Source organism: Bos indicus, chromosome 20, assembly GCF_029378745.1.
Source record: "Bos indicus isolate NIAB-ARS_2022 breed Sahiwal x Tharparkar chromosome 20, NIAB-ARS_B.indTharparkar_mat_pri_1.0, whole genome shotgun sequence".
NCBI lineage: Eukaryota > Metazoa > Chordata > Mammalia > Artiodactyla > Bovidae > Bos > Bos indicus.
This window is the reverse complement of record NC_091779.1, coordinates 58018819-58040241: the sequence shown is the minus strand read 5'-3', so window position 1 is coordinate 58040241 and position 21423 is coordinate 58018819. Positions and strand designations below refer to the sequence as shown.

Below are 21423 nucleotides of genomic sequence, written 5' to 3'. Positions count from 1 at the left end.
ACTTCTTTCCTCTGGTGGGCAGAGCGGAGAGGTAAATGCTGACAGATGATGCTATTTTGGGCTTCCCAGGTGGCATGAGTTGTAAAGAATTCGCCTTCCAGTGCAAGAGGCTCCGGTTTGATCCCTGGGTCGGGAAGATCCCCTGGAGAAGGAAATAACAACCCACTCCACTATTCTTGCCTGGAGAATTCCATGAACAGAGGAGCCTGGTGGGTTGTAGTCCATGGGGTGGCAAAGAGTCGGACACGGCTGAGCGAGTGATACGACTACACTGATGCTATTTTAGCTGTGTGTCCATTCATGCATGGATCCCGTGCTCAGAAGGCAGCCAGTATACTTTGTTAAATCAACACCAGTGCTTTACTGTATGAAGGGTGGGTTGAATTCGGATGTGTTACTGAACTAAACCTGGGTCTGCTTGCCCTCCTATAGCAGTCAAGCCAATCTGCTGGCACCAGCTTGGGATGAAGGTGAGGGTGGTATTTATTATAAGGCTTCAGATGAGGAGTCCAGGCATCATGAATGCTCAAAAACTTGAACTCTCTGATGGGTTTCAGGAAAACATTTTTAAAGGCCAGGTGAGGGATGAGGTCACTGGGTCTGTGATGCGCAATTCTTTGGTTGATGATGAGGTAATAGGACCATGTCACGGGAGTTAACATTATCAATCCTTGGGCTCCAGTAGGTCTGGGGGCTACTGCTCATGGTCATTAAGTAGTTAACTTTTTCCATTTCGTGGGAGTTTTGGCATCTGTAAAAGGACTCAAGGCAATTTGCATCAGATACTGTTATCTTAGTAATTCAGAGGGGAGTTAAAGCAGAGGACGTGGGGGGATGGGTCTGTCCTGGGAAGTCTCCCTAGGAAGATGGGATCAGCTGGGAAGGGTCCTGGATTTAGGGCACAGCCAGGCAGGGTTCTGCCCACCCTGTGCTCAGTTGCTTCAGTCCTGTCCGACTCTTTGTGACCACAGGACCTTTAGCCCACCCGGCTCCTCTGTCCATGGGATTTCCCAGGCAAGAATACCGGAACGGTTGCCATGTCCTCCTCCAGGGGTCTTCCTGGCCCAGGGGTCCAACCAGCATCTCTTAATCTCCTGAACTGGCAGGTGCATTCTTCCCAGTGCCACCTGGGAAGCGAGTCCCACCCCGCCCCCACCAGAGATGGACCGCTTCCCAGATTTGCGTGTCATCCTTGCACAGGGCCATGCTAATCTTCCCTGCCTCATTCCGATGTTAGTGTATGTGCGGCTGAAGCAAGCACTCTCTCCTCCAGCTGCCCTCTTCTCAGCCGCAGTTCCTGAGGGGAAAGAGTAGTCACTCAACATTCTCATCTTTAAGAGCGAAGCTGAGTCTACCTACTTTTAAGGAAATGGGTGTCACAGACAATTTTTCAGAGCCAATGACACTGTGATACCTGCAAGTGGAAGTTCTTGGCGTTTTAGGGCTCCTGAACAAAAGAGTTGTGTAGGCAACATAGCCTATTGGGTTTTCCATGTTATGTGTTTTATGGTTCCTTGGAGTCTTAGGTGTTCTCTTGAATGTAATGACTCATTGCATGTATCTACTGAAAACAAATGCACAGCCTAAGAGCAGCGAGTTTCAGTTTTGTTTGGGGACCTGACTAAGGACAATGGCCCAGGAGATAGCCTCTCAGATAGCTCTGAGAAACTGCTCTGAAGAAGTGGGAAGACCCAGTATATACATACATACATATATATTATTTTTTGGGGAGGAGGGGCTGGGAAATACATTTAGTCAAGCATAAAATATTACTGCTAGTCACAAAGGCTTCCCTGGTGGCTCAGTGGTAAAGAATCTGCCTGCGATGCAGGAGACTCAGTAGATGCAGGAGACCTGGGTCTGAACCCTGGGTCGGGAAGATCCCCCTGGAGGAGAAAATGGCAACCCACTCCAGTATTCTTGCCCGGAGACTCCCACGGACAGAGGAGCTGGGTGAGCCACAGGCCACACGGTCGCAGAGTCGAACACGACTAAAGGGACTGAGCACACAGTAGCAAGCTAGTCACAAAGAACACGCATCTCAATTAATGATTTCAGTGCTTTTCTCTGTGTGGGACAAGGCAAGAACCTGGACCTGAGATCACGGAAATTCCTCCTTAGATATGCATCTTCACTAGCTAGGGGCCCATTTATCCAAAGCACAAAATGCTCCCTTCTTTCCCGCCCCCCGCCCCCCCCCCATTCTGAATTCCCCTCAGGGTTTGGTGTCCTGGGTGATACAATGAGTTGGGACTTAATCATTTGTATAAGGGGATGATGAGCGATACTCTTTGCTCTTTCTGTTTACACATGTTTTACAATTGTGCATGGGATATAGTTTCTAAACCTGATCTCTTTTTTCTTTCAGTGACCAAGTAACACGGTGTTTATCTTGTAGCAGACGTGTTTCTAAGTATCAACAGGCTCTGAAGAATGAAGTCAACAGTGTGGTTGATTTTCAGATTTCTTTCAATGACTGCAAAGTCAAAATAGAATTCTGAATTCACCAAAAAAAGCTGCAAAGTCCCAGGAAGTGTTAGGACATGCTCGGGGTTGGGGGATCTGAATTTCAGCCTCCACCTGGAGTTGACTGAATGTGGTGATCTACAGCATATTATTTTTTCTCCCACTGTTGTCCTCTCCAGGCTATAAAGCAGAGGCGATTGTGACAGTCCCCCTTCCTCCCAAGGATGTGACGTGGAATATATCCTCAGACTAAAAGGTTACACAGATATTTGAATTAAGTAGTGGGCCTACTTAAGTGTTTCTCAGTGCTGTTATTTCTAGGTAGATTGCTTATAAAAAATTTCTATCTCAGTGATAGGTGACAAGTTGCTCATTCACTAGTCTGTAAGAATCATTTATCTTTCTCTCCTTCACTGCATTATCGCCTTCATTTTCAGATACTGCAGAAATGGCCTTGTTTTCAGTGGTGGACATAACCTGGATGACCATTTGGTCTGTGTGTTCCATGTCACCCTATCCCCTTCGAGCTATGAGCTGGTTCTCAGTGGTGGGGAAGAGGCTGCTGCCACAGTGCCAGCCTCTCAGATAATGATACACCATAGAATTCTTTCAGGGCATGAGGTTTTAGGGCAAGGTACTCCTGAATCTAATTTTTCCTGCATTATTTTAACCAGATGCTAATAGGAATCGACAGGAGACTGACCTCAAACTGTGGAAAATTTCTTAGATAGAAGCTGTTCAACGAGAAATGTCATTCTCTAGCCATTTCAGAGTCCTGTGATTTTTATCAGAATAGAATTATTTGCCTTAAGGATTTTTCTAAACCTATTACTTTCCTATAAACGACTTTTCAATTGAAGTAATACATTTCTCATTATGTAGTTACTTTCATTGCTGGAGAGCCTAAATACTTGAAAAATGTCTTAAACTCCTATTCAAGGACCATTTTCGCCACCGCAAAATTCAGAGGGTGATATACAGTGACTGTTTTAATACCTTGATGCCGTATTAATAAAATCCAGATGTAATAAGAGAAGAAAGGATCCTATATCTTAATAATATCACAGTGCTCTTTCAGGAATGCTGAATAATCACTGTGGCTGGAGTTGGAGAAGGAAGGGCATACCATTATTTGAAGAACATCATATGGTGCCTAACGACTTAGAGGAAGCATGGCAACACTTTCTGTCTTATCTGAAATGTACCCCTCCTTCACATCAGCTCTGTGGGGATAATGCTTCTCAAGGCAACATTTTCTCATCTGCCTTTTGTTCTTTCACATCCACGAAAGACACTAGGTTTAGGGTGGATCTCACATAATCACTGATGATCACTGCATCTCAACCCTTTCCCCCTTCATTGGAAAGTCCATCTTTGAGGGGTTGCAAACTTATCTACTCACAGGTCTGCTTAATCCCCTGGAACTGCCAACCTTGTCAGTGATCTGAAAGCTTATATAGTCTTCCCAGGTGACTCAGTGGAAAGAATCTGCCTGGCAATGCTGAAGATGTGGGTTTGATCCCTGGGTCAGGAAGATCCCCTGGAGGGGGAAATGGCAACCCACTCCAGTATTTTTGCCTGGAAAATCTCGTGGTCAGAGGAGTCTAGCAGGCTGCAGTCCCTGGGGTCATAAAGAGTTAGACATGACTGAGCATGCATGCACACACCCAGGCACTAGTCTGGATGAAATACTACCATTATTCAAAATAACACACTGTAGAATTTCAGCACCTTTTATTTAAAACATTAAATAATGTTTTGTAGAAGGTGCTTTTTCAATCTTACTTGTAAAGTGAGAAAACACTCAAAGAGTATCAACTGTAAGGTTAGAAAAGGAATCTCTAGAGACATGTGTTCTAGCAAAATAGGAATTTTTAGAACTGATATATTTTACTTTAAAATAGTTGACAAGTTAATAGTTAAGTTTTCCTTCCCTCCTTCAAGAAAGGATTTCCTGAGTATTAGCAGTATTTTTGGCATGCATAGTTATGTCATTCCTAAGCTATCAGTGCCTGAAATCATTCATTTTAATACATAAGGAGAATTTCCTCAACATTCAGAAAACGAAGATCATGGCATCCAGTCCCATCACTTCATGAGAAATAGATGGGGAAACAGTGGAAACAGTGTCAGACTTTATTTTTCTGGGCTCCAAAATCACTACAGTTGGTGACTGCAGCCATGAAATTAAAAGATGTTTACTCCTTGGAAGGAAAGTTATGACCAACCTAGATAGCATATTCAAAAGCAGAGACATTACTTTGCCAACAAAGGTTCGTCTGGTCAAGGCTATGGTTTTTCCTGTGGTCATGTATGGATGTGAGAGTTGGACTGTGAAGAAGGCTGAGTGCCGAAGAATTGATGCTTTTGAACTCTGGTGTTGGAGAAGACTCTTGAGAGTCCCTGGAGTGCAAGGAGATCCAACCAGTCCATTCTGAAGGAGATCAGCCCTGGGATTTCTTTGGAAAGAATGTTGCTAAGGCTGAAACTCCAGTACTTTGGCCTCCTCATGTGAAGAGTTGACTCATTGGAAAACATTCTGATGCTGGGAGGGATTGGGGGCAAGAGGAGAAGGGGATGACAGAGGATGAGATGGCTGGATGGCATCACTGATTCGATGGACGTGGGTCTGAGTGAACTCTGGGAGTTGGTGATGGACACGGAGGCCTGGTGTGCTACGATTCATGGGGTTGCAAAGAGTGGGACAGGACTGAGCGACTGATCTGATCTGATCTGATCTGATAGCAGAAAAAAAAAAGTTGTTTGCTTAAGATTGTACTGAAGTTCATGGTACTTGTGTCACAGCAAATGCTTAGAGTTCTTTGTGTTTTTGTCACATATTTTAGCCAAGGATTCAGTTTGTGTTAGTATTTTTGCTCAACGGGCACATGCCTTGCCCTACCGATCAGATACCTGGTTGCTAGTGGGTTCAGAGAACATCTTAGAGTTCCTTTGCCAGTGGTCTTTCAGCATGTTGGGGATCGGAGGCCAGAAGGCATGTATGGCAGGAGACATGCCAGTCCACCGGAACTGTCTGTCAGCATCAACTGTGTCATAGGTGGTGCCATTGCCACATCTGAAATTTAATGCTCAAAGGAAAACTGTGATGCAACCTAGAATGGAATATAGGTGTGTCAAGTGGGAAACATCTTCTAAAGATTCCTGAGATCATATTACTATTTGTGTTGTCACTTATCTTTTTGAGGTATGTGAGAGAACAGCTATTGAGCAGTAGAGAAATTATCCTGTGATGAAGTCATGGATTTGAGAGCTCGCCAGCCCCTGGCAATGACGACTTTAGGTTTCCTCACTTTTTTCCCTCATGTCTTCTCTTGCTAGTGTTCTGTATGTACGAGACAGCAGATCTTCTTGGAGGCCATGGACTATGGTGGCATTTCCTCTAACCGACTATTCTTCTTGGAACTCTAGTTAGTCTTGCAAAATTTAACAGTTGTTTCATGGGAAAATAATTTTCCTAGCTGTATCAGTCAAGTTTCTGCAGGAAAACGGAACTGTTTTGTTGTTCAGTCGCTCAGTCAGGTCCCGCTCTTTGAGACCCCATGGACTGCAGCATGCCAGGCTTCTCTGTCCTTCGCTACCTCTCGGAGTTTGCACAAACTCATGTCCGTTGAGTCGATGGTGCCGTCCAACATCTCATTCTCTGTCGTCCCCTTCTCCTGCCTTCAATCTTTCCCAGCATCAGGGTCTTTTCCAATGAGTCAGCTCTTTGTATCAAGTGGCCAAAGTATTAAGAGTTTTAGCTTCAGCATCAGTCCTTCTAATGAATGTTCAGGGCTTCCCAGGTGGCTCAGATGGCAAAGAATCTGCCTGCAATGCAGGAGACACGGGTTCGATCCCTGAGTCAGGAAGACCCGCTGGAGAAGGAAATGGCAGCCCACTCCAGTATTCTTGCTTGGAGAATCCCATGGACAAAGGACCCTGGTAGGCTACAGTCCATGGGGTCACAAAGAGTCAGACATGACCGAGGGACTAATGGAAGTGATGAATGTGTATTAAAATAGAAGGGGATTTGTTATTTGTTGTAAGGAATTGGCTCACATGATCATGGAGGTTGACAAGTCCAAAATCTGCAGTGTAGTCCTGCAGGCTCCAGACACAGGAGAGTCGATGGTGCAAATGAAGCCTGAAGTCATTTTGTTGAAAAATTTCCTCCTGCTTGAGAAAGACTGGTCTTTTGTTCTATTCAGGCCTTCAACTGATTGGTTGAGGTCTATGCACATTGTGGAGGTGAATTTGCTTTGTTCAACAGTTACCACTTTAAATATTAGTGTCAAAGTATTAGTTGCTCAGTCATGTCCTACTCTTTGCAACCCCATGGACTGTAGCCCACCAGGCTCTTCGGTCTGCGGGATTCTCCAGGCAAGAATACAGTAGTGGGTTGCCATTCCCTTCTCCAGGGAATCTTCCTAATGGAGGGATCTAACCCGGGTCTCCTGCATTGCAGGTGGATTCTTTATAACCTGAGCCACCAGAGAAGCCACTTTAAATATTAACCTCTTCCAAAAACACCCTCCAAGGTGACAAATACCACTAACCACCACAAGTCCACTTCTTGTCAACATGGCACTTATATGCATCTCTTTTAACTCCAGGAGTTGGATATGGACAGGGAGGCCTGGCGTGCTGTGATTCATGGGGTCGCAAAGAGTCGGACACGACTGAGCGACTGAACTGACTGACTGACTGATACCATAGAAAAAGAACTAAGGGGAAAAGGCAGACATTTGCTTAATACACACCTGTGCACACACACATATTCGTAACAAAATAACATGAAGCACTCATGATACTCACAGTCCTCATTTCTGTAACTGGTCCTGGCAGTTGCTGGTATTCATAACTACCTTCTTCCACTCCCCATTCTGTGTTCTCTTTGCCTTCAGCATGCAACTCAGTTGATTGTGGCTCTCTACCTGGTGGGGTAACCCAGAATTCCATTCCTGAAGGATCTAGGTCATTAGTAGTTCTACCTTAATTGGGTTGTTATAGGTTTTCAGTGACCTTAATCACAGGGTGTGGGAATACTTGGAGACACGCTCAGAAATCTCCTGTGGCTTCCCAGGTAAATGGTAAAGAACCATGCCTGCCAATGCAGGTAAATGGTAAAGAACCTGCCTGCCAATGCAGGAGATCTGGGTTTGATCCCTGGGTCAGGAAGATCCTCTGAAGGAGGAAATGGCAGCCCACTCCAGTATTCTTGCTTGGGAAATCCCATGGACAGAGGAGCCTGGTGGGCTACAGTCCTATGGGGTAATACTTGGAGATAACCAAAGAAATCTCCTTTATTCCAGGCATACTCTTCCTTTGCAGCCCAAGTTCACCTGCTAGTCAAGATCAGTCACTCCAGCCAGCTGAGTGACTTCCTAGCTTGTCTGTTGTTTCAGAGTCTTGCAAAGCCCAAGGTGGTGGTCTTAACTTCCAGCACAATGGAATCATTGCTGGATTTCCTGGTATGGTTTTCATCTCTTTGTAACTATGACCTCCAGGCCTCCTAGCAGATATAAGGTCATGAGGAAAGAAAGGAAAAAATTTGCACTTGTGTTACTAGGGGTGATTGTAAATGATGCTGCTCTCATTCCTACCCTCGATTCCTGGACCCGTGGATTCTATCAGAGAAATAACACCATTCATTGGACACCAACTCAGAGCATATACAGTCTCCTGGAGAACCTTGACCCAGCCCTGCCAGGTATTGCCAACTACTTGGCACTGTAACTGAGTCTTTTTTTTCTTTTAATTGAGGTATAGTTGATTTACAGTATTAATTTCAGGTATTCAGTATAGTGGTTCAGAATTTTTAATGACTATACTTTATTGAAAGTAATAAAATATTCACTGTAGTCCATATACTTTGCAATATATTCTTGTGGCTTATTTATTTTAAACATATCAGTTTGTACTTTTTTTTCCATTGTTTATTTTTTCCCATTTTTAATTTAAAAAATTTTTAATGGGAGGGTAATTGGTCTACAAAGTTGTGTTGGTTTCTGCCATATAACAACGCTAATCAGCCACAACTATACATATATCTCCTCCCTCTTGAGTCCCTCAGCAGCTCCTGCCACTCTAGGTCATCACAGAGTGCTGGGCTGAGCTCCCTGTTATTTGTACTTCTTAATCGCCTACCCCTACTTTGCCCCTCCCCTCCTGCATCTCCCCACTAGTGATTACTGGTTTGACTGTTCTCTGTGGCTAAGCCTTTGGCCATTCTACCATTCTATCAATCTAGCCTCTTTAGGGTGATGCAGAACATGGTAAGTTGAGTGACTTCCACGAGCACGGGCCCATGGCCATGCTTCATTTGCTTCGAAGTGAGTTCCTGGATCAGAAGCAATGCCGTGTGGATATCACGATGGTGTCTAAGGCCTCCTGTAAGTTCAAGGATGGTAGTTTTGGCCGAAGGATTATACGCAGGGGAAGCAAATTCATATCCAAAGAAAGTGTTATTTCAGTAAAAACAAAATGCTGCCCCCTTCCATGATGGAATGGGCTCAGTGAAACCAACCTGCCACCAGCGGTTGGCTTATCACCCCACTTTTGGTACCAAAATTTATATTAGTCAGGGAATACAACTGAGAAAAGATATCTCTCTATATCTGTCTATCTATCTGCCTATCTATCTATCGATTTGTTGTAAGGAATTAGCTCATGCTATTATGGAGGCTGACAAGTCAATATGCGTTGTTCTGGTAGGCTTGAGATTCAGGAGGACAGATGATGTAGCTCCTATCTGAAGCTTGCAGACGAAGGAGAGCCAATGTTGCAGATGAGGTATGAAGGCCTACTCCTGGAGTAGTCCCTCTTGCTCTGGGAGGTTGTTTTTTTTGTTCTACTAGGTCTTCAGCTGATTGGATGAGGCCAATCACATTATGGAGGGCAATCTATTTTACTCAAAGTCCACCACTTCAAAAGTTAATCTCATTCAAAAATTCCCTCCAAGTTAACCATCAAGTTGGAAAAAAAAGTGTTAAAAAATGTTACTGTACCCTTATGGAAGGAGAATCACTGTGCACATTAACGGCCCTGAGAAATCCTGCAGTGAAAATGATTTTTCACATTTGTATAAGCCCATGTTTGGTGGTTCTGATGGTAGAGAATCTGCCTGCAATGTAGGAGACTCAGGTTTGATCCCTGGTTTGGGAAGATCTCCTGGAGAGAGAATGGCAACCCACTCCAGTATTCTTGTCTGGAGAATTCCATGGACAGGGCCTAATGGGCTACAGTCCATGGGGTCACAAAGAGTCAGACATGACTGAGCAACACACACACACACACACACACACATCTTTCTTAAACATATTTTCTAATGGAAAACTGTCCCTCCGTTTTTTCCCTTGAAAACTTATTGATCTCTTGCTGGATACCAATGTTCAGAGAAATACAGTCACGGAAAAAGGTAGTCTATGGAATGGTGCTGATTTAAGTAACTGGCTCATTTGGGGATTAAATTGATGATACCAACTTCATTACCTGATTCTAGAAACCCAAATGGATATTTATGCATTTGATTTGTTGGAAGCTTACTATTAACTCTGGTACCAATGGATGGAAAGTGAGATACAGAAATGGGGGTGGGAGTGTGTACTGTCAAGATCATGGACGAACATGGTAATGTCTAAGATTGGGGATGGGGGAGCAAGGCCCCATTGCTGGTTTTGCCTCATTTCTTGATGAAAAGCCCAGTTGAAGCAAAGAACATGGAAGAGAGGGCACGATGGCTGCCATTTACAAACTCTGTGTGTCAATTTGGTCCCCAGCATGGGATTCCACACACAGCTGGCAAGATATGAAACTTCAGGCACACTTATGATTACTGTCAGCACTAACAATCTCCATCTGAGAAAGACACAAAAACAAAGGGAATCGTAGGTAAAAGAAAACATAGCCATGTGTTTTTTTTTTCCCCCCACTTGTATACTTAAAGGCTTATGATTTCTTTCTCAACTCAAGGAAAGAATGAACCATCTTAAATATTATCATCCTGGAAAATCGATGAGTAAGTGTCTGAGGGCTAAAAGGCATGGAAATGTGATATTATTTGATAAAAATTTCCTGAAGTCTGCATTCAGGAATGTGACAGTCCCACATGGATCCCAGGCAGCTGTCATGCTGTATAACTTTATATAAAACCAAATATGAAGCTTGTCCAGGTAACTCATCAGTGATTATCATGTTGAGATAGTAATGTCTTCAGCAAGGGTGCTATCTCCTTTGTCTACTGACCCAACCTCAGCCACCATTCCTGGTCCTCAATGGCAGAAGGGGACATCGAAGAGAGACAGGTGGAGTGGAGGGGTGGGGAGTAGAAAACTGAGGGCTCAGAAAAAATGCTCTTGAAAAGGACAATCACTGAGAAGGTGACTTGCGGACTAAATTATGGAGCATAGGTTTTACCCACCAGGAAGATGCGGATAGGGCTTCCCAGGTGGCTCAGTGGTAAAGAATCTGCCTGCCAATGCAGGAGATGTGGGTTTGATCCCTGGGTGAGGAAGATCTCCTGGAGAAGGAAATGGCAACCCACTCCAGGTATTCTTGCCTGGGAGATCCCATGGACAGAGGAGCCTGGCAGGGTACAGTCCATGGGGCTGCAAAAGAGCCAGACATGACTTAACGACTAAACAGCAACAAGATGTGGATAAGTACTGAAGAATTTTATTCAGGGAGTGATAAATAGATACACGTTAAAATCACTCCAACATCCAATGAAGCACAGATTAGAGGATGGGGTGGTGATGGGGGTTCTGATGACAGTAGGTCTTCGTATGCTTTTCTGTGTTTGAATAGGAACATAGCTTCTGGAGAGGGTCTTCCCTGGTGCCTCAGTGGTCAAAGAATCTGCCTGCAATGCATGAGGCATGGGTTCCATCCTTGTGTCGGAAAGATCCCCTGGGAGAGGGCATGACAACCCATTCCAATATTTTTGCCTGGAGACTCCCCATGGACAGAGGAGCCTGGCGGGCTACAGTCCATGGAGTTGCAAAGAGTTGGACATGAGTGAAGCGACTTAGCATGGCACAGCACAGCTTCTGGAAAACATACAAGTCCTTGTTTAAAGTCCAGTCTGTTTTGCTCTAGTGTGGGTTTCTAGGACCTGAACGAACTCACAGGCAATTTGCTAATGAAAGAATAAGGTCAGTACTGAACCCAGTTTTGGCACCTTCCTGAATGGCTGACACCCCCGCACCCCTGCATTCCCCTCTACCCAACCAGCAAGGACTCTTGCTGGCTTGGGCTGCTACCTGGTTTCCAACTAGCTGTCTGTCTCCCCTGAATGTGATGGGCAGGTTTGGGGGCAGCTTCCCCGCCTGCCCAACAGGACGCCCCTGGTACCTGGGCTGGTGGGGGTTGGGGGGTGTGTGACACACCCCAGAAAGTAGCAGAATTCATGCAGCTTGAGGTCAGCTTTACAGAAGAAGGAGACAGAGAGAAGCTGGCAGAGAAATTGCCTCCCATCCCCCACCCCCGCCATCTTTCCTGTGATGCCATGGTTCCCAGTGACCCAGAGTCAAGGTGATGCTGTGGCCATCTTGGTAACAGCCTTCGATTTGTTCCCTCTTTCCTTGATTCATTCTGCTTTTCCCTTCATTCATGCAAGCCTCCAAAGGATGAGCTTTGCCTCAGGGTTCTGTTTTCCAGGGAAGTCAGGCAGAATAACAGCAGCAAACTGACCCAGATATCATTTTGGTTCAGTGGTGGGTTTTCCTTCACAAGGGAAGCCAGCATAGATAAGGGGAGTGGAATTATAGCCTCCAACAGGAGAGTTTTTAGCTCAGTTGCTGCCCAAGCAGCAAGAGCCTTTTGACTGCATTTTGAGAGAATTGAGATGAATAACCCCGTCTGGGGCTGCCTCCTTCAAAGTTGCCTGTGGCTCTGGGCTGGGTCAGGTTGCCACACCTCCTGGACTCATCTTCAGGTGAGCCCTGCAGCTCAGCACTCCCTTCCCATCTGCATTGTATGCATCTCCAGCTCAGCTCTAATTAGTAACCTGCTCAAGTTTTCTCCACGTAGTTGTTGTTGCATTTTAAACAGGCTGAACTGCTTGTTTGCTCTGTTCCAGTTTTGTTGTTGTTTTTGTTGTTTTTCAGTCGCTAAATCATGTCCGAGTCTTTGTGACCCCATGCATTGCAGCATGCCAGACTCCTCTGTCCTCCATTGTCTTCCGGAGTTGGCTCAAATTCATGTCCATTCAGTTGGTGATGTTATCTAATCATCTCATCGTCTGGCGCCCTCTTCTCCTTTTGCCCTCAATCTTACTGTTTTTTTTTTTTTTTTTGGTAAGGACTTAGGTTACAAAGCTGCATAGGTTTGGTGTGGTCTGCCCAACTCTATTTTTCTCATAAACTGTCAGTTTAGTGCCTGATTTTTAAGAAGGTAAGGGTGTGTTCAGGTATGCTTATGTTGCAATCCAGCAGAAGTGTCCAAGGACACTTTACTTTCTTTGCAAGTAAACAGGAAACAAAGACTTGTTGAGTAAAATGCATTTAAAATATTTCTTGGGTTATGGAAAGTGACTTATTCAACTTTTTTAACCTTTCTGCTTATGTCAGGGAAGATTTAAAGCTCTCACCTTGTAGCTGATTTAAAAAAAAATGGTTTGTCCACATTTGAGTTGGTTCTAATGAAATGGATGAAACTAGAGCCTATTACACAAGGTGAAGTCAGAAAGAGAAAAAGAAGTATCGCCTATTAACACGTATACATGGAATCTAGAAGGATGGTACTGATGAATGTTTGCAAGGCAGCAATGGAGGCGCGGACTTGAGGACAGACTCACGGACACAGTGGGGGAAGAAGGGATGATTTGAGAGAGTAGCATGGAAACGGATCCATTACAGTATGTGAAGTAGATAGCCAGTGGAAATTTGCTGTCTGATGCATGGAGCAAACCACTGCTCTGTGACAACCTAGAGGGGTGGGATGGGGTGGGTGGTGGGAGGGAGGTTTAAGAGGGAGGGGACGTATGTAGACCTCTGGCTGATTCATGTTGATATCAGTATGGCAGAAACCAACACAATATTGTAAAGCAATTATCCTCCAATTAAAAATACATAAAAATTAAAAAATGCCCCCCAAAATAGAGTTTCCCCATGGCAACGGTGTATCTGTGGATAACGGGCTGAGTGTCTTTGCCCCTCACTGTGCCCTGGGATGCTGGACTCAGTGGGTTACAGCAACTGTCACTTTTCTGCCGTCTGGCTCCCTGTTGGGTCCAGCCAGTGGGACGCAAATGAAGGGGAAGGTAGATGGGGGAAGGGTGAGGTGGGGCACCCACAGTTTTGTTAATGTTCTAGGTTTATGGGTGCCACCTAGTTCTTGCTGTGATCCTGATGGCTAGACAATTGTCTTGAAGATTTGTGTATTTGCCAACTTTCAGTAGGTGAATGAGTAAAGCAACTCATTAACTCTTTACTATGTTCATCCTTGACTAATAAGAAATTCATAAGAAATAGGGGAGGGAGATATTTCACTATGCCTTTAAATAAGAGTGGGACTTCCCTGGTGGCTCAGACAGTAAAGCGTCTGTCTACAATGCGGGAGACCTGGCTTCAATCCCTGGGTTGTGAAGATCCCCTGGAGAAGGAAATGGCAATCCACTCCAGTACTATTGCCTGGAAAATCCCATGGACAGAGGAGCCTGTTAGGCTACAGCCCATGGGGTCGCATAGAGTTGGACACGACTGAGAGACTTCACTTTACTCACTTAAATAAGAGTGAAGAACACCTCCTCTTTGGCAAATGAATATCTGGAAAAAATGACACTAAAAAATACATTTGGAAAAGTGTCATTTTGCACAAGATTCCATCTGTCTTTTGATGATTCAGAGGTATTTCAGTAGACAGCACTGTCTCAAGAGCCATAGTCACGTAACAATTATAGTAGTACCGAAGATGTATGGAAATTCTGGTTAATGGAAAACCAGAGAGTAGCGTCTTCTATACTTTGGGTAAAATAATCCTGTGTCTACTATAAAAATTCCCCATGAACACTGCTAATTTACAAATAAAATGGAGGTACAGGAAAAGGACTCTGCTGTAGGTTTTCCTCTTTTTAAATAATATCAGAAATATTTGTTGATTCTCTCCCACTTTCCAGACACCATTAAGGTGTGTTTATCAAATTTCCTTTCATCTCCAGGGCAGCCCAACAAATTGGGTTCTATTATCTCTGTTTTATAGATGAGGAAACAGGCTCAGAAGAATTCAGTTACCAGTCTAAGATCACACACCTGGGAAGGGGCAAAACCTGAGTTAGAAGCCAGGTCTGTTTGATTCCAAAGTCCGAACTCTTGTACTAGACCAACTGTCATTTCAAGGAATGGGAATTTGAGAATTCACTTCTTGGCTTCTCTGAGCTTTCATGGAGGAGGAGGTTCAACCCGGCTGGTGATGGCAAGCAGTGCTTTTCCTTCTTTGTTTTCTCCTCCTCGGCGGAATGGATTCTTATGATTCAGGCCTTGCGGTGTGTCATTACCCACTGCAACAGCGTAATGCACCAACATTAGTCAGCAAGACAATCCTTCATGGTAATAGCAGCAGTCGCTGGGCTGGGAGACCCTACAGTTGAACTTTTCACCTGAGGAAATATTAGGAAGCCATTTTTTTTTCAGGCAATCACTTGCAATGCTGTGTATTAAATCATAGCATTTCAGAGCTGGGAGGGAGTGCTTATAATGACATCAGTAATTTTTACTTACTCCTGAAAACCCATCTGAAAATGTAGACTACACTTGGCAGGCAAGAAAAAAACAGCAATCTTTATTTTTCATGTCCCATAAACAAGGCAACAAACTCTGTGTGAGAAGGTAAAATAAAGGCTTATTTTTCAATATTTCTCATCCCTCAGACTTGTATCTGAGAACATGTTAGATTCTGAAGAGTGACTCAGACCTGCAAAGTTAATTCGGGCTTGCTGAGTGGCCGTGGCAGGCCGTGGGGGTGAGCCTGGCAGGAGTTGTGTTGGCGGGCATCCATCCACACGTCCCTTGCTTGGAGCCCGCTGCGGGTTGACAAGCCAGTGAGGCAGCAGTGGTTTTAAGAGCAAGGGTGCTGAAGAGAGACTGCCTGGGTTCCCATCCTGACCCTCTCCGTGCCTCAGTTTCTATTTTTGTCAATACAAGCACGTGCACCTGAGGGATTGCTTTCCTCCTTGAGTCACATAGGTGAGGAACCCAGATCAGTCCTTTGCACTGGGTTAAACCATAGATGTGTTAGTGACCATGATTGCAAGTCTCAGTTTTCAGAGGCTCAGAGAAGTGAATCAATTTGTCTAAGGCCACACAGCTAGCAAAACTCCACGAACAGAAGAGCCTGGTGGGCTATGGTCCATGGTAGGAAAGAAATGGACATGACTGAGCACACGCATGTGTGCTCACACACACACACATACAGCTAGAAAGGGGATGAATTGGGACCAGACCCAGGTCTCCCTCTGTCCTGGGCAGAGAAGAGTGACTGGGGAGAGCTGTTGTAAAAACTAAAGATGCTTAGCTGACGTCCTTGGCTGATGCTTTGTGTCTTAAGGAGGGGATACTCTCAAGAGGCAACCCCAGGGGCTGCCAGGACAGGTGGACGGTGTGGAGCCCTGCATCTTGGAACTGCCCAGGGCATCAGGGAATGAGTTTGTGGTGCCAAAGGCAATAGTCAGCACTGAAACCCAGACCCATCTGAGATCCCACTCAAAAGAATTTCGCAGACACATAGTTTGATGCTCAGTAGACAGTTGGGTTCTGGCAATTTCCCTGGCAGAGGGCTATGAAGGATAAAAGACCTTCAGAATGTATTTGGTGTGCTATTTGCTCAGTGTTTTGTCTTCTAGTTCCTTGAACGGTGCCTGGAGCATTCTTGGCACTCACTGAATACTTATTAAACAAATGGATAAAGGGATGGAGGCAGGGAAGAAAGTGAAAGTGTCTGACGCTTTGTGACCCCATGGACTGTAGCCCTCCAGGCTCCTCTGTCCATGAAATTTTCCAGGCAAGAATACTGGAGTGGGAGTGGAGAGGAATACATTCTCTTCTCCAGGGGATCTTCCCGATCCAGGGGAGTTTCCTGCATTGCAGGCAGATTCTTTACCATCTGAGCCTCCAGGGAAGCCCCTGGGAAGAAAGGAGAGGCAATTAGTGAATAACCTTTTTGCCTGCTGAAGGAGGACAGAGCAGAGATTTAAGGAACCTCACCTGGTATCTCCAGGCTGGGGCCAAATGTGAGCCCTGGGGCAGCTGGCGGCAAAGCTGGGTGTGTTAAAGGGCAGGCTCTCTCCACGCCTCTCACACTTCCCCTTTGCCTTCTTCCCCAGCGTGGGTGGAAGTACTTAGATCCACCCACCGGGGACCATGGGAGCTTTCAGGACACCCAAGGAGGGTGAACCCCTGGTGTGTCGATTTTTCATTCCTAGGTTCCAAAGATTCCTGGAGCCTTAATAAGAAGCACATTGTGCATCCAGCCGGCGATGGGGGTGGAGCAGCGTTTGGGAGGCTGTTTCAGTAAGGCAGGTGAGAACCACCAGGGCTGGAATTCAAACACAGGTGGTGAGGATGGCCCGGAGGTGAGGAGTTCTGGAAATATTTGAAGGGAGGATCGTCAGCACTTACTGGACTCATCACATCCTGCCCCGAGGCCTTAGATGTCCCCAAATAAAGTGAGTTTATAGTTTCCAGCTGAGAATGCTGGCGAGACACCAGCTATTGCTAGGAACTGGCTTTTTTAGAATGGCCACTATATTCGTTGACTTTGAATTTCTGGGTACCCATCTGTTTGGTTCTGCAGTGTGTTTCTTTCCATACTTTATAAAGACCTGTTGAAATGGCATTTAATTCAGAGCGTTTACACCTATGAAGTCACTGTAGCTTTTTCCTACTACCCTAGTGTTGAAGCCCCTCTCCATCTCTGTCTGTCTCTTCCCCTCCCCGTCCCTCTACAATCTTTCTGCTTCAGCTGTAACTGGCTCCACATGTGAAAGGGTTAGTCAATCAGTTGTGTCTGACTCTTTGCGACCCCATGGACTGTAGCCCGCCAGGCTCCTCTGTCCCTGGAATTCTCCAGGCAAGAATAGTGGAGTGGGTGGCCATTCCCTTCTCCAGGGCTTCACATATTGCAGGACATCCTGACCTATAACTTTGATCCTAATCCCAGGAATGGACAATTTGTGTAGCTCAGCGGTACCCTGAGAATGCTTTCATGGTTCCTTAGCCCCCATCCCTGGGGCGGCAGGAGATAGAGGCACCCGCATCTAAAGGTAAAGGGTAAAATTCATGTCTGGTGTCAGGCCCCTGTCATTCTAAAGGCAGGTTCTCACTCGTTCCTGTGTTCCCATGAATTCTCCAGCCCTTTCCTCCACCTGGGAAGCCTCTTCAGAGTAACGCTGCAATCGCTAACAGCTTTAGGGCCCGCCCTTGCTCTGGGGAGTGACATCTGCCTGCCTGGAATTGTCTGCCCATCCCAGGACAGTCGCTCGGAACAAGGTGGAGGGCAGACCAGGCTCAGTCCACCTCGAGATTTGTTTTGTGTCATCTTCTACAGACCTGCCCCATTTCTCTTACCAGTTTTCTGTGAAAAAAAAAAAAAAAAAAAGTGAAAATGTTAGTCCAGCTCTTTGTGACCCCATGGACTGTAGCCTGCCAGGCTCCTCTGTCCACCAGATCTCCTAGGTAAGAATACTGGAGTGGGTAGCCGTTCCCTTCTCCAAGGGATCTTCCCAACCCAGGGATCGAACCCGTGTCTCCTGCATTGCAGGCTACTCTTTACCGTCTGAGCTACCAGTTTTCTGTGCTTGGTTCCAATCTTGAGGCTCTTCTGATCTGCACCTTGCTGCTCACCTGGACTCCTGGGTGCAGGCTTCCTGGACACGACTCTACCCATGTGCCGACCTAGGCTCACTGCCCAGCATGGACCTCTGTATGCCATGCCCCGACTTGGAACCTTCTCTGTGCCATTTGGTTTGGTCTGGGGACCCCAGTGTTCGTCAAGCCATCGCCCTTTCCCTACTGGTCCTGTCGTGCGGTTCTTCATGTCCCCAGATGGCATGAAGCTGTTTGCCTGGCTGCCCCTACTTGAGTCCTTTCGGCTAAAAGAAGGTGTGTGTTCTAGTTCCTGCATTGCTATATAGGACACCCCTTCTGGGCACCTTTCAGTCATTCCAGGATTTGGGCCTGAGATTTCTAAACTCTGCCTCTCCCATCACTCACCAAAACATGAAGCTCTAACTCACACAGAAATTTCATTCAGTGAACTCAGCTTCATTGATTACACCTTAAGAGAGATTTAAGCTGTGTTCATTGGTCTGTGTGGAGAAGGCAATGGCACCCCATTCCAGTACTCTTGCCTGGAAAATCCCATGGACGGAGGAGCCTGGTGGGCTGCAGTCCATGAGGTCGCTAGAGTCAGACAGGACTGAGTGACTTCACTTTCACTTTTCACTTTCATGCATTGGAGAAGGAAATGGCAACGCACTCCAGTTTTCTTGCCTGGAGAATCCCAGGGACGGGGAAGCCTGGTGGGCTGCCGTCTCTGCCGTCTCACAGAGTCGGACATGACTGAAGTGACTTAGCAGCATTGGTCTGTGTATAAGGAGTGTATCTGCTTACTTGAGTACCTCCTGTTTCTCTCTTGGAGGGTGGGCATGCATGCTAAGTTGCCTCAGTTGGGTCCAACTCTTTGTGACCCCATGGACTGTAGTTCGCCAGGCTCCTCTGTCCATGGGATTCTCCAGGCACGAATACTGGAGTGGGTTGCCATGCCCTCCTCCAGGGGATCTTCCTGACCCAGGGATCAAACCCACGTCTCTTATGTCTCCTGCATTGACAGGCGGGTTCTTTACCACTGGCACCACCTGGGACAAGAGTTACTTTTCTGCTTCAATTACTTGGTAGTATCACCAAAGTCACCACTTAACATTATAATGCAGCCAAGAATCAGCTTAGAGAGAATTAATGCTATTAGTGATTACTGAAAGATGAATCTTTTTGGGCAGCGGAAGTAATATTATGGAAAATATTCATGTGTTTCATCTTCTGTACTTTTGCATGTTGCTTTGTCCCTGATCACCCCAAGGATGGCACCTGCCTTGTGGGTGTGCTGCTGGGGTGACTGATAGGGATTTGTTGACATTACAACAGAGATGTCAAGGGAAATTAAAAAGAATTAAAATGCATCCCGTGACACTCTAAAGTTTTTCCTGTAAGTTTTTCCTTAAAGTTTTATTCTACTGTAAGCTTGAGGATTTTGCTGCAAGAGGATTCCCACGTTGTTGTATCAGTTTCTGAAACCCAGCCCCTCTGTTTCTGAAGAATTAGACATGGAGTCTTCTCCCTATCCTCCACTTCAATGAGGAATAATTGACAATTAAAAATTACGTGTATTTAAGGTGGAATTATATGTATTTAAGGTATACAATCAATGATTTGATACATGTATACATTGTGAAATGATCACCATAATCAAGGTAATTAACATATACATTACCTCATGTAATTACTTCTTTGTGTGTGTGCTGAGAACATTTAAGATATACCCTTCTAAGCAAGTTTCATGTTACAATTTTTCTATTCTGAGCTTCCCTGGTGGCTCAGATGGTAAAGAGTCTGCCTGGAATGCAGGAGACCTGGGATTGATCCCTGGGTTGGAAAGATCCCCTGGAGAAGGGAATGACTGTCCACTCCAGTATTCTTGTCTGGAGAATTCCATGGACAGAGGAATCTGGTGAGCTACAGCTGAGAATATTTAAGATATACCCTCCTGGACATATGTATACCTATGGCTGATTTATATTAATGTTTGGCAGAAACCAATAAAATTCTGTAAAGTAATTATCCTTCAACTAAAAAAATAAATAAATTAAAAAAATAGTTATACCCTCCTAAGCAAGTTTAATATTGTTAACCATAGTCACCCCACTATACATTAGATCCCAGAACTTATTCATCTTGTGTAACTAAAACTTCATATCCCTTGACCGGCATCTCCCTCTTTCTCCCTCCCCCAGCTCCTGTCTACTACCATTCTATTCTCCATTTTAGATTCCAAACATAAATCCATTCATGCAGTATTTGTCTTTCTGCATCTAAACTTATTTCACTTAGCATTATGTTTTCTAGGTTTACTTATGATCTCACAAATGGCAGGATTTCTCTTCCTTTTTGAAGGCTGAATAATATTCCACCATGCATACATGAGCTTCCCAGCTGGCTCAGCAGTAAAGAACCTGCCTGCCCCTGCAGATGTGGGTTCAATCCCTGGGTTGGGAAGATGCCTTGGAGGAGGAAAGGGCAACCCGCTCCAGTATTCTTGACTGAAAAATCCCATGGACAGAGGAGCCTGGTGGGCTACAGTCCATGGGGTTGCAAAAGAGTCTGACATGACTGAGTGACTGAACACACACACAAAGCACATTGTTTTAAAACTCATTTGTTTGTCAATGAACACTTAGATTGTTTCTGGATTGTGTCTATATTGAACAATGCTGGCAATGAATATGAGGGTGCCAATATCACTTCAATATCTTGATTTCAGTTGTTTTGGGTATGTGCCCAGAAGTGGGATTGCTGAATCGTATGATAATTCTATTTTTAATCTTTTGGGGAACCTCCATACTGTTTCCATAGTGACTACACTGATTTACATTACATCACATTTACATTGCAATATATTCCTACCAACATTGTGCAAGAGTTCCCTTTTCTCTATACCATCTCCATCACCTCTTTCTGGGAGAGAATCCAGAAAAAGGATGGGAGTTATATATTGACAAATTGAAGAGATGCTGAAAGTGTGGGCCTTTTACTCCAACTTTATCTTTGGAGCTGTGGGAGCAGACCATTTTGTAGGCTGCTCCACCGTGAGTGTGGGGACTTCCCCATCAAAGTAAACTAAGAAACACAGACTGGACTGGGATTTCATTAGCCTGGGTTTCTCTTGGTTCTGGAGGAGCATGCATGGGGC

The 21423-nt window shown here is 45.2% G+C and overlaps 1 non-coding gene across 1 annotated transcript; it reads right to left on the bottom strand.

Moving 5' to 3' along the window:
• Nucleotides 1-1155: 1155 nt before the first annotated feature.
• On the bottom strand, nucleotides 1156-1261 carry LOC139178106 (U6 spliceosomal RNA). The gene has a single exon (XR_011562528.1). It is a non-coding gene; the product is annotated as a U6 spliceosomal RNA (small nuclear RNA).
• Nucleotides 1262-21423: the final 20162 nt, after the last annotated feature.